This window comes from Cornus florida, unplaced genomic scaffold (assembly GCF_030987335.1).
Source record: "Cornus florida cultivar Cherokee Brave unplaced genomic scaffold, ASM3098733v1 CherokeeBrave_3.0.0_Hap2_Chr11, whole genome shotgun sequence".
NCBI classification, from domain to species: domain Eukaryota; kingdom Viridiplantae; phylum Streptophyta; class Magnoliopsida; order Cornales; family Cornaceae; genus Cornus; species Cornus florida.
The window spans coordinates 64,573,992-64,585,963 of NW_026775581.1; positions in this window are offsets into that span (position 1 = coordinate 64,573,992).

Genomic DNA, 11,972 nt, shown 5'->3' on the forward strand with positions numbered 1-11,972 from the left:
TCCCATTCCTGGTACCACTAAGATTGAAAACCTCAACAAGAATATTGCAGCTTTGTCTATAAAACTAACACCAGAAGAATTGACCGAACTCGAATCTTTTGCTTCTGCTGATACCGTGAAGGGTGACAGACATGCTTTTTTTTAGTTAGGCAAGTACTCACACACGCTATCACATTTGTCTACTTTGGGACTTGAACTCCTCACCTCTCCTTGAGTTATATGAGCTGGGCTAATGTCCAAGTAGTAGTAATCTATGTACTTGTGCTTTGGAGTGTTTCAAAACTGTGGTTGGTTTCCATATTGTACCTCTTTCCTGTTTATCAAAATATTTACAGATGTATGGAGCGATTAGAGTTATCCCGCATGTTCTGCATGAACAATGGTTTTAAAATACACAAGCAAATGACATATATAGTATCAGATTTTAACCACAAAAACAGAGGATCAAGGTGTTCAAGGAGCAATGAGATCCTCTTGTTCTCTCTTAAAGAATCCATGTTACATTCAACCCATCTGATCAAGTTGATTGACAGAAAAGGAAGGTTGATACCAGTTTTGCCATTTTCGTTGGCAGGCTCGGCACTAATCAGTCACTTGTGGGCTACCACAATGTTGGCTTGTGCACATGCATATTCTGTGCACGCATAAATTGGTGATGTTGAAACTTCAATTCACTTGTTTGGAGGCAGATGGCAAAGTCTTTCTTGTCACTAAAGCTGGCTGTTAAACAATGGCCCTGATGACTCGTGAAGTAGGTGTAGTAAATGATTTGTAGTGTGACGGTTTTGGAGGGGTGCGGTAAATGATTTGTAGTGTGACGGTTGAACTACTTTGAATGGTTTACGGTGAGGCGAGTGGAGGCGTGGCTCTCACTATTGACATTTGGATGACATCAGTGGTGGGACCCACGCGGACCGAGTCCAAATTTATCACATAGTCTACCTTATGTTTTTTTGTGCATCTAATCAGGTATTGAAATGCCTACTATTAAACAGGCTCTCACTGGTGCACCTTATCAGGATATGCTCTTGAAGAAGGCTTAAAAAAAAAAAAAAAAAAAAAAAAAAAACAGGACACCAAGGCGCAAATTAAAGCACATGTGACTTGAAGAAGTATAAAATTCAAAAGACACTAATTAAGCATTTCATTTATATTTGGTGCAATGGTTACAAGGAGATGTTTATGCAATCAAACTGATATATAGAGAGAGCGAGAGCTCTTCAAGCAATTCTTCCAAGAGAATGTTTTGAAGACAGCCCATGAAGTTCATGAGGCGCAACAGATTTCTTGACACTTTTGAATGGAGCAGGTGAGATGACTTGCATGAACATAAAGTTACCAGAAAACAGATCATTGATTGCAAGAGCCTGGCCTTCCTTCAACCTCTTCAAAGTTTTTCTCCACGAAACCCTAACGGTTGATATAAGCCTACTTCTCCTTCTCAAGAACCTCCTCAAGCCCGGAATCTGAATCTTTGGCCGCTTCTTTCCGCCGGTTAACTTCCTAAACCTAAACCATCTCCTTATTCCTCCGGATGCCCTCTTTGCTTCTACTGCTTCTTCTTCAAACTCATCTTCATTTGTGAGCCTCTGGTAAGACAGCTTTGGTACTACAGCCATTCAAAGGATAACAGATATGAGCAGAAAGATAAGAATGGCTTTGTTGCATCTTCTGTTTTTCTAATGAAAAAGACAAAAGGTGTAGAAACTAGTTGAGTGTATTAAATGCAATTAAAGGAGCTGGAATTTGTAGGTAATGACGATTATTCTCAGAGAAGGGTGAGGTTTAATTATTCTTTCTTTTACACTAGGAGTGGGAGGCCGCGTGTCAAAAACTTCTTTCAGGCGACATGGAATGTCATAATTAATATACAGTAAACACGGTGCATGTGTTTAGTAGGAATTAGGATGCAAGGAGAAAAATATTGAAGTGTGCTTAATTCTCAATATTATGTATACCAATCAAAAAAATTCTTTAGAGGAACAGTCCGTAAAAATTATAATGTTATGTTTGCGAGTACTGAATCGACGTATTAAATTTGTACTAAATTTTCTCCAATTTAAATCCAAGGCACCCAATTCAATACCCCCAATTGTGGCGTAGGATAATTTTTTTGTCAAACGACCGTAATAACGAAAATTTACTAAATTATAATGGGGACATTACTATAATGGATAATAATCTAAAATTCTGAAGTTGAACAATTTTGACGAACAGAGTATTGGTTAACATCATTCTGATATTATTAAAATCCATGATGTTATAATGACATCAGTTACTACTTACATAAAATTAATATTCTTCCATAAAATTAATATTATGTATCCCTTATCATTATTACACTATAATTTTAGCAAAATCTCAAGTTTTTTATTTTTATTTTTATATAATAATAATAATAAAAATCAACGGGGGCAGATGTCTAAAAACATGGAACATGCACAGTTAGACTTGTCGGTGGTACAAAGCATTTACTTTGTACCAAGCAATGGCTCCAATGCTTCGCGTGCAAGACTGTGACACTTTAACCGAATACTGACCCAAAGTACTCACCCATCATTAATGAAAATGATTATTACCAACAACTATCTCCGAAAAATGAAAAAATTGTTCACATTGACGGTATCTGAGGTGAAGCTCACTCTTAGTTATTGTGGTGGATTCACAATTACGTGAGACATGTCAAGCGTGTCACGTGAGGAGGAATGCTATTTATAATTGTACAAGTGACTGTTTATTTCTAGTCGCATTTTTTTTTGGGAAAATTACATATACATGGAGTCAAAGTTCCATATTTACTTAGAGACTGAGTCAAAGTTTCATATTTCTCTAAAATAGATTGCTGAGGTGGCACATGATTTTTTACTGTTTAGAAAATTATGGTGCCTAAAATGCCCTTCCCTAACAAAAAAGTAGTACCTTCAGTGCAAAAAAGTAGTACCTTCAGTTCAAAAAAGTAGTACCTTCGGAGAAAAAGTAGTACCTTCGCGGGTGTTTAAAAAATATGGTACCTGAACGCCAAAAAGTAGTACATTCAGTTCAAAAAAGTAGTACCTTCGAAGAAAAAGTAGTACCTTCGTGGAAGGGTATTTTAGGCACCACAATTTTTAAACAGTAAAAAACCATGTGCCACCTCAGCAATCCATTTTAGAGAAATATGGAACTTTGACTCCATTTATATGTAATTTTCCCTTTCTTTTTGGCTAAAAAAATTAATTATAAAATATATAATTAATGCGTTTCTTTCCTATTTTATTGAAACTACAAAATTTTAACTTTTAGTACTAAATTATCATTTTATATTTATTCTTTATTTTTTATTCTACTTATACGTGTATATCTATATAATCTTGATTCTTTTTTTGCTTACATACCTTATTCTTTCATCTCTCTCTCTTTTTTGTTTTTTTTCAATTGTTTTTAATTATTTATATACTCGGTTTCTCACTGTTTCTCCCCTCTATTCTCTAAATCCATATTAAAGAGAGAGAGAAAAAAATCTTATGTAAATTGATTGTTTCTTTCATTTTTTTTTTCATTTTTTTTTTTTCAATTATTTCATTTTCTTTGTTTACACACATATATAGTAATTTACCATATTGTGAATAGATTAGAAAACCATACTCATTTTGTTTCACAAATTAACTAAAACTCAAATTTTATAATATTACTTCAATTAAAACTCAATCTCATAATATTATTTCAATTTAATTACATAAAACCCAAAATAATATACAAGGGTAATTTGGTCCTGTAAGTTGAAATTTCATAGTTCCAATAAGATAGGAAAAGACTCATTAATTACATCTTCAATTATTAATTTTTCAGCCTATAAGAGGTGGACTGTGAATGGACAGTCTCGCAAGCAACCGTGAATGACATTCCTCAATAATAATTTTTTTAAAAACTTGTGGGTCAGTTCTATTTTATTTGGTAACAATTTCTTGTTGGGTGGTACTTTCTTTTGAAAACTAAGCTTATATTAAATATACTTCTAGTGAAATCTCTAAAATTCATCCTGATATCATTAGAGTATTGGTTAACATCATCCTGATATTATTAAAATTCATGATGTTATGATGACATCAGTCACTACTCACATAAAATTAATCTTATATATCCGACTATAAGACTTCCTTATCATTATTACACTATAATTTTAGTAAAATCTCATGTTTTTTATTTTTTTATATATATAATAATTATAATAATAATACTCCCTCCGTCCTAAAACAAGTGTCATACTTTTCTTTTTTGTCTGTCCCAAAATAAGTGTTCACTTTCCCTTTTCAAACAATATATTTCACATCATTCCAAAAATGTCCTTTTGAGTTTAAATTTCAAACTTCAATATTCAAAACTTAAAAGGACAACTTAATAATTTTTTAGATATATAATATATGATTCCACATGTCCCTTTAAAAATTAATACTCTTCATAAATAACACTTATATTAGAACAGAGGGAGTAATAAAAATCAATGAGGGTAGATGTCTAAAAACATGGAACATGCACAGTTAGACTTGTCGGTGGTACAAAGTATTTACTTTGTACCAAGCAATGGCTCCAATGCTTCGCATACAAGTGTGACACTTTAACCGAATACTGACCATTACTTAAAGCTTACTGGTTTCTAATGATTAAACCCAAAGTACTCACCCATCATAAATGAAAATGATAATTGTTAGACCAACAACTATCTTCGAAAAATGAAAAAATTGTTCACATTGACGGTGTCTGAGGTGAAGCTCACTCTTAGTTATTGTGGTGGATTTACAATTATGTGAGACATGTCAAGCGTGTGCTATTTATAATTGCGTAAGCAACTGTTTATTCATAGTTGCATCTCTTTTTGGTTAAAAAAATTAATTATAAAATATATAATTAATGTATTTTTTTTTCTATTTTATTAAAACTATGAAATTTTAACTTTTAAGACTAAATTACTCTTTTATATTTATTCTTTATTTTTTATCCTACTTGTACGTCTATATCTAGATAATCTTGATTATTTATTTGTTTACATACCTTATTCTTTCCTCTCTTCCTCTCTTATTTTTTTTAATTATTTTTAACTATTTATATACTCGGTTTCTCACTATTTCTCCCCTCTATTCTCTAGATCCATATTAAAGAGAGAGAAAAAAATCTTATGTAAATTGATTGTTTCTTTCCCTTTTTTTTTTTTTTTTTTTTTTTTCAATTATTTCATTTTCTTTGTTCACACACATATATAGTAATTTATCATATTGTGAATAGATTAGAAAACCATACTTATCTTGTTTCACATATTAACTAAAACTCAAATTTTATAATATTTGTAATATCTGTGTCTTATTTATAATTATATGTGCATATGTGTATATATGTATGTGTATGGTGCAATTTAAAAGCAAAAGAAAAAGAAAAAAAGAAATTCAAAAATATAGGTGGGACCCACCTGATGTTTTAATGACAAAGGGTCATTCCAAACCCTTTTTTTTTTTTTTTTTTTTTTTTTTTTTTTTTTTTTTTTTTTCACTTCAAGCTTCAATTGTTGATTTCTCCCTCATTTCTTAGTATTTTTAAGTGCCATTTACGGCAAAACGGAAAACACGACGAGCTCTACACGTGTGTACTAGTAATTTCAGATTTAAGCAACCTAGGGAGTCCGAAAATCTTGACCCATTTTGAGGGTTTGAGGTAGAAATTGGGGGTTTTGGCTTAAATTGAGGTAGGGGTGTTTAATCCACAATCTCTTAGATTTTGGTGAATTATTTTTCATAATTTGTCTTTAATTTGTGTTCTAATTTGTGTTATTTTTCATATTGGTTATGTGTTGTATATGACATGTTAGTTGTTATGTGATAAAGAACCATGCAATATTAATGCTAAATTTTATGATTTTGAAGCATGATGTAAATTCCTAGAATATTCCTATGAGGCATGTATATTGTAAATATTTGACTTGTAAGAAATAAAAATTTCTCTATTGGTACGTCATTGAAATGCATAAGACATAAATGCATTCATTGTGATAGAATGGGAAAAATTGATTTGAAAGAAAGGAAATGGATTTTGGGAAAGAATTTTGAAAATGATTTTTGTGAAAAATCTGGCCGCCTAGGAGTTGCCTAGGGACCGCGGCGTTAGTGAGGCCTAGAGGGGATTAGGGAGACCTCCCTAGTGTGGTTGAGTTACCTAAGCCCCAAATGACGTAATGGAGTTGCCATGGGTCAGGGACAGTGGCAAATCCTCCTCTCGTGCCGCCATGGAATTGCCATGGGACGGGTTCACTAACAGTTTGAAAATGATAATGGAAATGGTTTTGGGAAAATGAGGAGTGACATTGCATGGCACGACACCTCAGTGCATGGCATATTTATTTATGGTATTGGATTAATGACGTGGCATCGTAGTTATACTTTTACTCCCAGCATAGTATGATCCCAATTTCCTTATTCTTATTCATTGTGTGGATTCACGGAGCCTCAAGAGGTGTGCCTTAGGCACTACCTACTGAGCAATTTTGCTCACCCCTATTATTTAACATTTTTCAGGGTTCGGAAAAGAAGTAGCGGATGATAATCCCTCGCAAGCTTGAAGAAGATTAGGAGTTGTATTTTGTTATCTTTTGTATCTTAGCCCATTTTTTTGTATTGTTTCAAACTATGTAAAAGAGTATTTATTTTTGCAAATCATGGCCCTGTAACATAATTAAGATACTTGATTTATTTTTGTTGTAAACTGAGACCATGTAAATGCTTAAGTTGAAGGAGATGACGATAATGGGTTAATTAGGGAAGGTTGTTGATGTTGTAGTATTGGGGAAATGCATTATATTTCTTTTGTATGGTGTGTTGGGACAGGTTGGATAGGTCTTGAAAGGCTGTTATTTTTTTGTTTTTTCATTTAAACAGGTTGTTGTAGGACCATTTTAGTGGAGGTCAGGCCAAAATTTTAAAATTTTTATTTTATTTTATTATTTTCGATATTCAGTTAATGATCGTTACAAATTTGGTATCAGAGTCTTGGTTCGAAAACCATTAGGACGACGGGTAGAGGCCTACATAGGGGTTGCATGGGAAGTCATTTGCATAGTTTATGTGATTAATTGTTAAAGTGTTTTACTATGTGCAAATGCATGCTTAACTATTTACATGCTTACGTGTTTACATACTTATATGCTTATATTAATGTGTTCATTGTCTAGTTTTGCATGCTAAGTGTTAGTATAACATCCTTTTATATTGAGTTGTTCACGGTTAGACCTTAGTATTATCGTTATTGAATCATTTTATTTGTTTTTTTTAGCACGATGTCACGGCTTGAGGAAACCAAGGAAGTTAGCCCTAGACCGACTAGGGGTGATGTTGGCAAGAGCTCCAGTTCCAATCCGGAGGAGCTAAATGATGAGGACACACTTCTTAGGGACTTAATTCTCCCGAGAGTTGTCCCCACAAGGAGGGATAATGTTGAAGCACCCATAGAAGTGGGTGAAGGTTCTGTGGCACTGGAGTTGAATCGTTTGTTGCAAAATGCCGTGAGGGTAGCGATTGCTGCTCAGTCGCAGTCGGCACCACAACCTACAGTTCAAGTTGAGGAGACGCCAGCTCAGGAGCGTCTCAAGATCATTAAGGGGTTTTCTCAGCTAATGCCGGTTATGCTTGAGGGCGGTGCGGATCCAATGGCAGCAGACGACTACATGGATCAAGTTGAGACACAGTTGACCTCAATGGATATGACAGAGGATCACCTGAAGATCATCTTAGCAACTTACAAGTTTGCTAAGGATGCCAAACTTTGGTGGAAGACGGTTACGAATCGGTATAAGGTGGAAGAGATGAGTTGGGACAAGTTCAAGGAACTATTTTACGAGAAATATTTTTCACTTTCTAAAAGATGGGAGTTAAAAGACCAGTTTCTTGGCCTTATTCAAGGTAATATGTCAGTGGCGGAGTATGAGAACAAGTTCACTTCACTTTCTCGCTTTGCTCCGGAAATGGTAAGAGATGAAGTTGACAAGACTCGGAAATTTGTTTCCGGTCTTAATGATCGAAAGAGGCCGTTAATAACGGCACAGTTTATCAAAGTTTATTTTGAGGCAGTAGAGAGGGCTTTGATGCTTGACGTTGATATTAAAGATAAGGATGTAAGAAGGGAGCAGTGGAAACAAAAGAGGAATACAGGGTCATTTTCAGAGGGAACTTCAGGGAAGAGGAACAGGGGTGGTTTATCTCAGTTTCAGGGGCAGTAGTTAGCACGATCCGCTCCTACCACTCCTATGCCAGCAGGGTCTGCCAGGAGTGGTGTCATTTGTTATCGTTGTAATCAGCCGGGTAACTAAAAGTCAGAGTGTCCACAGACATCGGTTAATTCTGGGGCTTGTTTTGGTTGTGGCCAGCAGGGCCATAAGGTCAAGAATTGTCCTAATCAGGGAGCAGGCACCGGTAGTGGCAGAGGGTCACAGTAGAGGCCGTTGTAGTCGGCTACAGTTCAGTCAGGTTTCAGACCACCACTACTACAGCCTGCCATATCTTCTCAGGGTTCATGACCAGCTAGGAGGGATACTCATACTGTGTCGGCATAGCAGTCTGGGGTTTAGATTAGTAGTTCACAGGCACAGGCACAGGCACTGCAGGGACGTGTCTTTACACTTGCACCGACTGATACATCTCCTGGATCTTCAGTTATCCGAGGTATATTTCCAGTGTTTGGTTCTTGGGGCCGTGTTTTGTTTGACTCTAGTGCATCTTATTCTTTCATATCATCATCATTTGCACTTGCATTGGGGTTAGAGGTCAGTTTTATGGATCGGGCATTGTATGTTGATACGCCAGTTGGGGTTTCAGTGTCTTTGAGCCGAGTATTGAGGGATTGTCCCATTGTGATAGCCGGGTGGACTTTTGTTTTTGTCCTTATCCTTTTGGAGATGACTAGCTTTGATGTCATTCTCGGGATGGATTGGTTAGGTTTCTTTCATGCCACGATCTACTGTTTTAGAGGTAGAGTCGCAGTTTGCACTCCCGAGGGAGACTGTTTCTTTTTCGTGGGAGATCGGAGTGATTCCCACATTTTATCGTTTTATGGAGTTCGTGAACGGAGTTGTGGTGATTACTTCTTGGCTAGCCTTATAGTCGAAGAAGATGATGTTGTGAAAGAGGATTATCCTACGGTTGTTCGTGATTTTCTGGATGTGTTTTCGGAGGATTTGACGGAGTTGCCTTCACACCAAGAAGTGGAGTTCTCTATTGATTTAATGCCAGGTACCGTGCCGATTTCTATGGCACCGTATCTTATGGCACCAGTTAAATTGGAAGAATTAAAAAGGTAGCTTGATGATTTGAGGATGAAAGGTTTCATCCGACCGAGTGTGTTACTGTGGGGCGCACCGGTTTTGTTTGCTAAGAAGAAAGATGGTTCTTTGAGGTTGTGCATTGATTACAGGAAGTTGAATCGTGCCACCATCAAGAATAAATATCCTTTGCCAATGATAGATGATTTGTTCGATCAGTTGAGAGGAGCCAGTTGTTTTTCAAAGATTGACTTAAGGTCAGGCTACTATCAGTTACGGGTTAGGGATGGGGATATCCTAAAGACAGCGTTCCGTACACGGTATGGACACTATGAGTTCCTTGTTATGCCTTTTGGCTTGACTAATGCGCCAGCGGCATTCATGGACTTGATGAATCGTGTCTTTCACGATTACCTGGACCAGTTTGTGGTAGTTTTTGTAGATGACATTCTTGTGTATTCACGATCTTGGGAGGAGCATGAGGTCCATTTGAGTATTCTTTTACAGATTTTGCGGGAGCACCGATTGTATGCCAAATATGAGAAATGTGAGTTTTGGCTATAGGAGGTGAAATTTTTGGGGCATGTTATTTCAGAAAGTGCAGTGTCAGTAGATCCATCAAAGGTTGAAGCAGTTTTGAATTGGGAGCAACCCACGATTCGGAGTTTCCTTGGCCTAGCGGGTTATTATCGGAGATTTGTGAAGGATTTCTCTCGTTTGGCAGCGCCTATGACCTGTTTGACCCGGAAAGGGATCAAGTTTTTGTGGAATGAAGCCTGTGAGTCATCTTTTCAAGAGTTGAAGACAAGATTGACTACAGCTTTAGTGTTGGTGATACCTGAGCGTGGCTTAGGTTATGTGATTTATTGTAACGTTTCACGTGATGGTTTGGGATGTGTGCTGATGCAGGATGGTAGAGTAGTGGCTTATGGGTCTCGACAGTTGAAGACTCACGAGCTTAACTACCCTACTCATGATTTGGAGTTAGCGGCAGTTATTGGAGACATTACTTGTATGGTGAGAGATTCGAGGTGTTCTCAGATCATAAAAGTCTCAAGTACTTTTTCTCCTAAAAGGACTTGAACAACAAACAGAGGCGATGGGTTGAATTCTTGGAAGACTACAATTTTGACTTGCAGTACCATCCGGGTAAGGCAAATGTGGTAGCAAATGCCTTAAACTGGAAATCTCGTGGAACTTTGGCTAGTTTGGCCATCCGAAAATGGAAGATGCTTGAAGATCTGGCAGAAATGAGATTGTATTATTTTGATGACAATGTTGACAGTGAGCCAGCATTCTTGTTTAGTCTTGTGGCTCAGCCTACTCTTGTTGTACGAGTGATTGAGTCACAGAGACAGAACTCGGATTTAGATGCCATTCACGCTTTGATCTCCAGTGGTGAGACAATGAAAGATCGGGCCTTACATGCAGATGGGGGTCTGCGGTTCAGGGGTTTGTTGGTGGTTCCCACAGTTTGTCGTGATGACGTCTTACGGGAGTTTCACACTTCCCGTTTTACAGTTCATCCAGGTGGTACCAAGATGTTTCACAATTTGAGACGTCAGTATTGATGGAACGGGATGAAGAAAGATGTTGCTCAGTTTATGGCTAAGTGCCTTACCTGTCAGTAGGTTTAGGTCGAGCATCAGAGACCAGCTGGTTTGTTGTAACCATTGCCTATAGCGCAATGGAAATGGGAACATATTGCTATAGATTTTGTGACAGGTCTTCCAAGGTCATAGAGGGGCAATGAAGCCGTATGGGTCGTCATTGATAGATTGACCAAGACGGCTCACTTTTTGCCTATTAAGGCAACAGATGATGCAGAGAAGCTTGGTGTACTTTATGTGAAGGAGATTGTAAGGTTGTATGGAGTTCCAGTAACCATTGTTTCAGATAGGGATGCCAAGTTCACTTCGAAATTCTGGGAAGGACTTCAAGCAGCGTTTGGCTTAGCGTTGTACCTTAATACGGCATTCCATCCACAGACAGATGGCCAGTCGGAGTGTACCATCCAGATTTTGGAGGATATGTTTCAGGCATGTGTACCTAATTTGGGAGGCAGTTGGGAGGATAACTTTCCACTCATTAAGTTTGCCTATAACAATAATTATCAAGCGAGTATCCAGATGGCTCCATTTGAGGCATTGTAAGGTAGACCTTATAGGTCTCCTGTTTGTTGGACTGAGGTGGGTGAGACCGCCACCTTAGGAGCCGACATAGTCCTCGAGACTACTGAGAAGATTAAGCTAATCAGACAGAGGTTACTTACAGCTTAGAGCCGACAGAAGAGCTATGCAGATAAGCAGAGATGGTCGTTATCCTTTGAGATTGGAGACTACGTTTTTTTACGGGTTTCTCCACGGAAGGGGTTAATGAGATTTGGGAAATGTGGCAAGTTGTCGCCACGATTTATAGGACCTTTTGAGATTTTGGATAGGAGAGGTTGCCTACAGACTTGCTTTGCCACCACAGATGGACAGAGTTCACAATGTTTTCCATGTATCGATGTTACGGAAGTACGAGCCGGATCCATCTCACATTTTGAGTTGGGTTGATGTGGACATTGATGAGGATGTTTCCTACGAGGAGGGACCAGTTCAGATCCTTGACACACAGCATAAGGTGTTGAGGAATAAGACGATACCAATGGTGAAAGTTTTTTGGAGACACCACAGAGTAGAGGAGGCTACTTGGG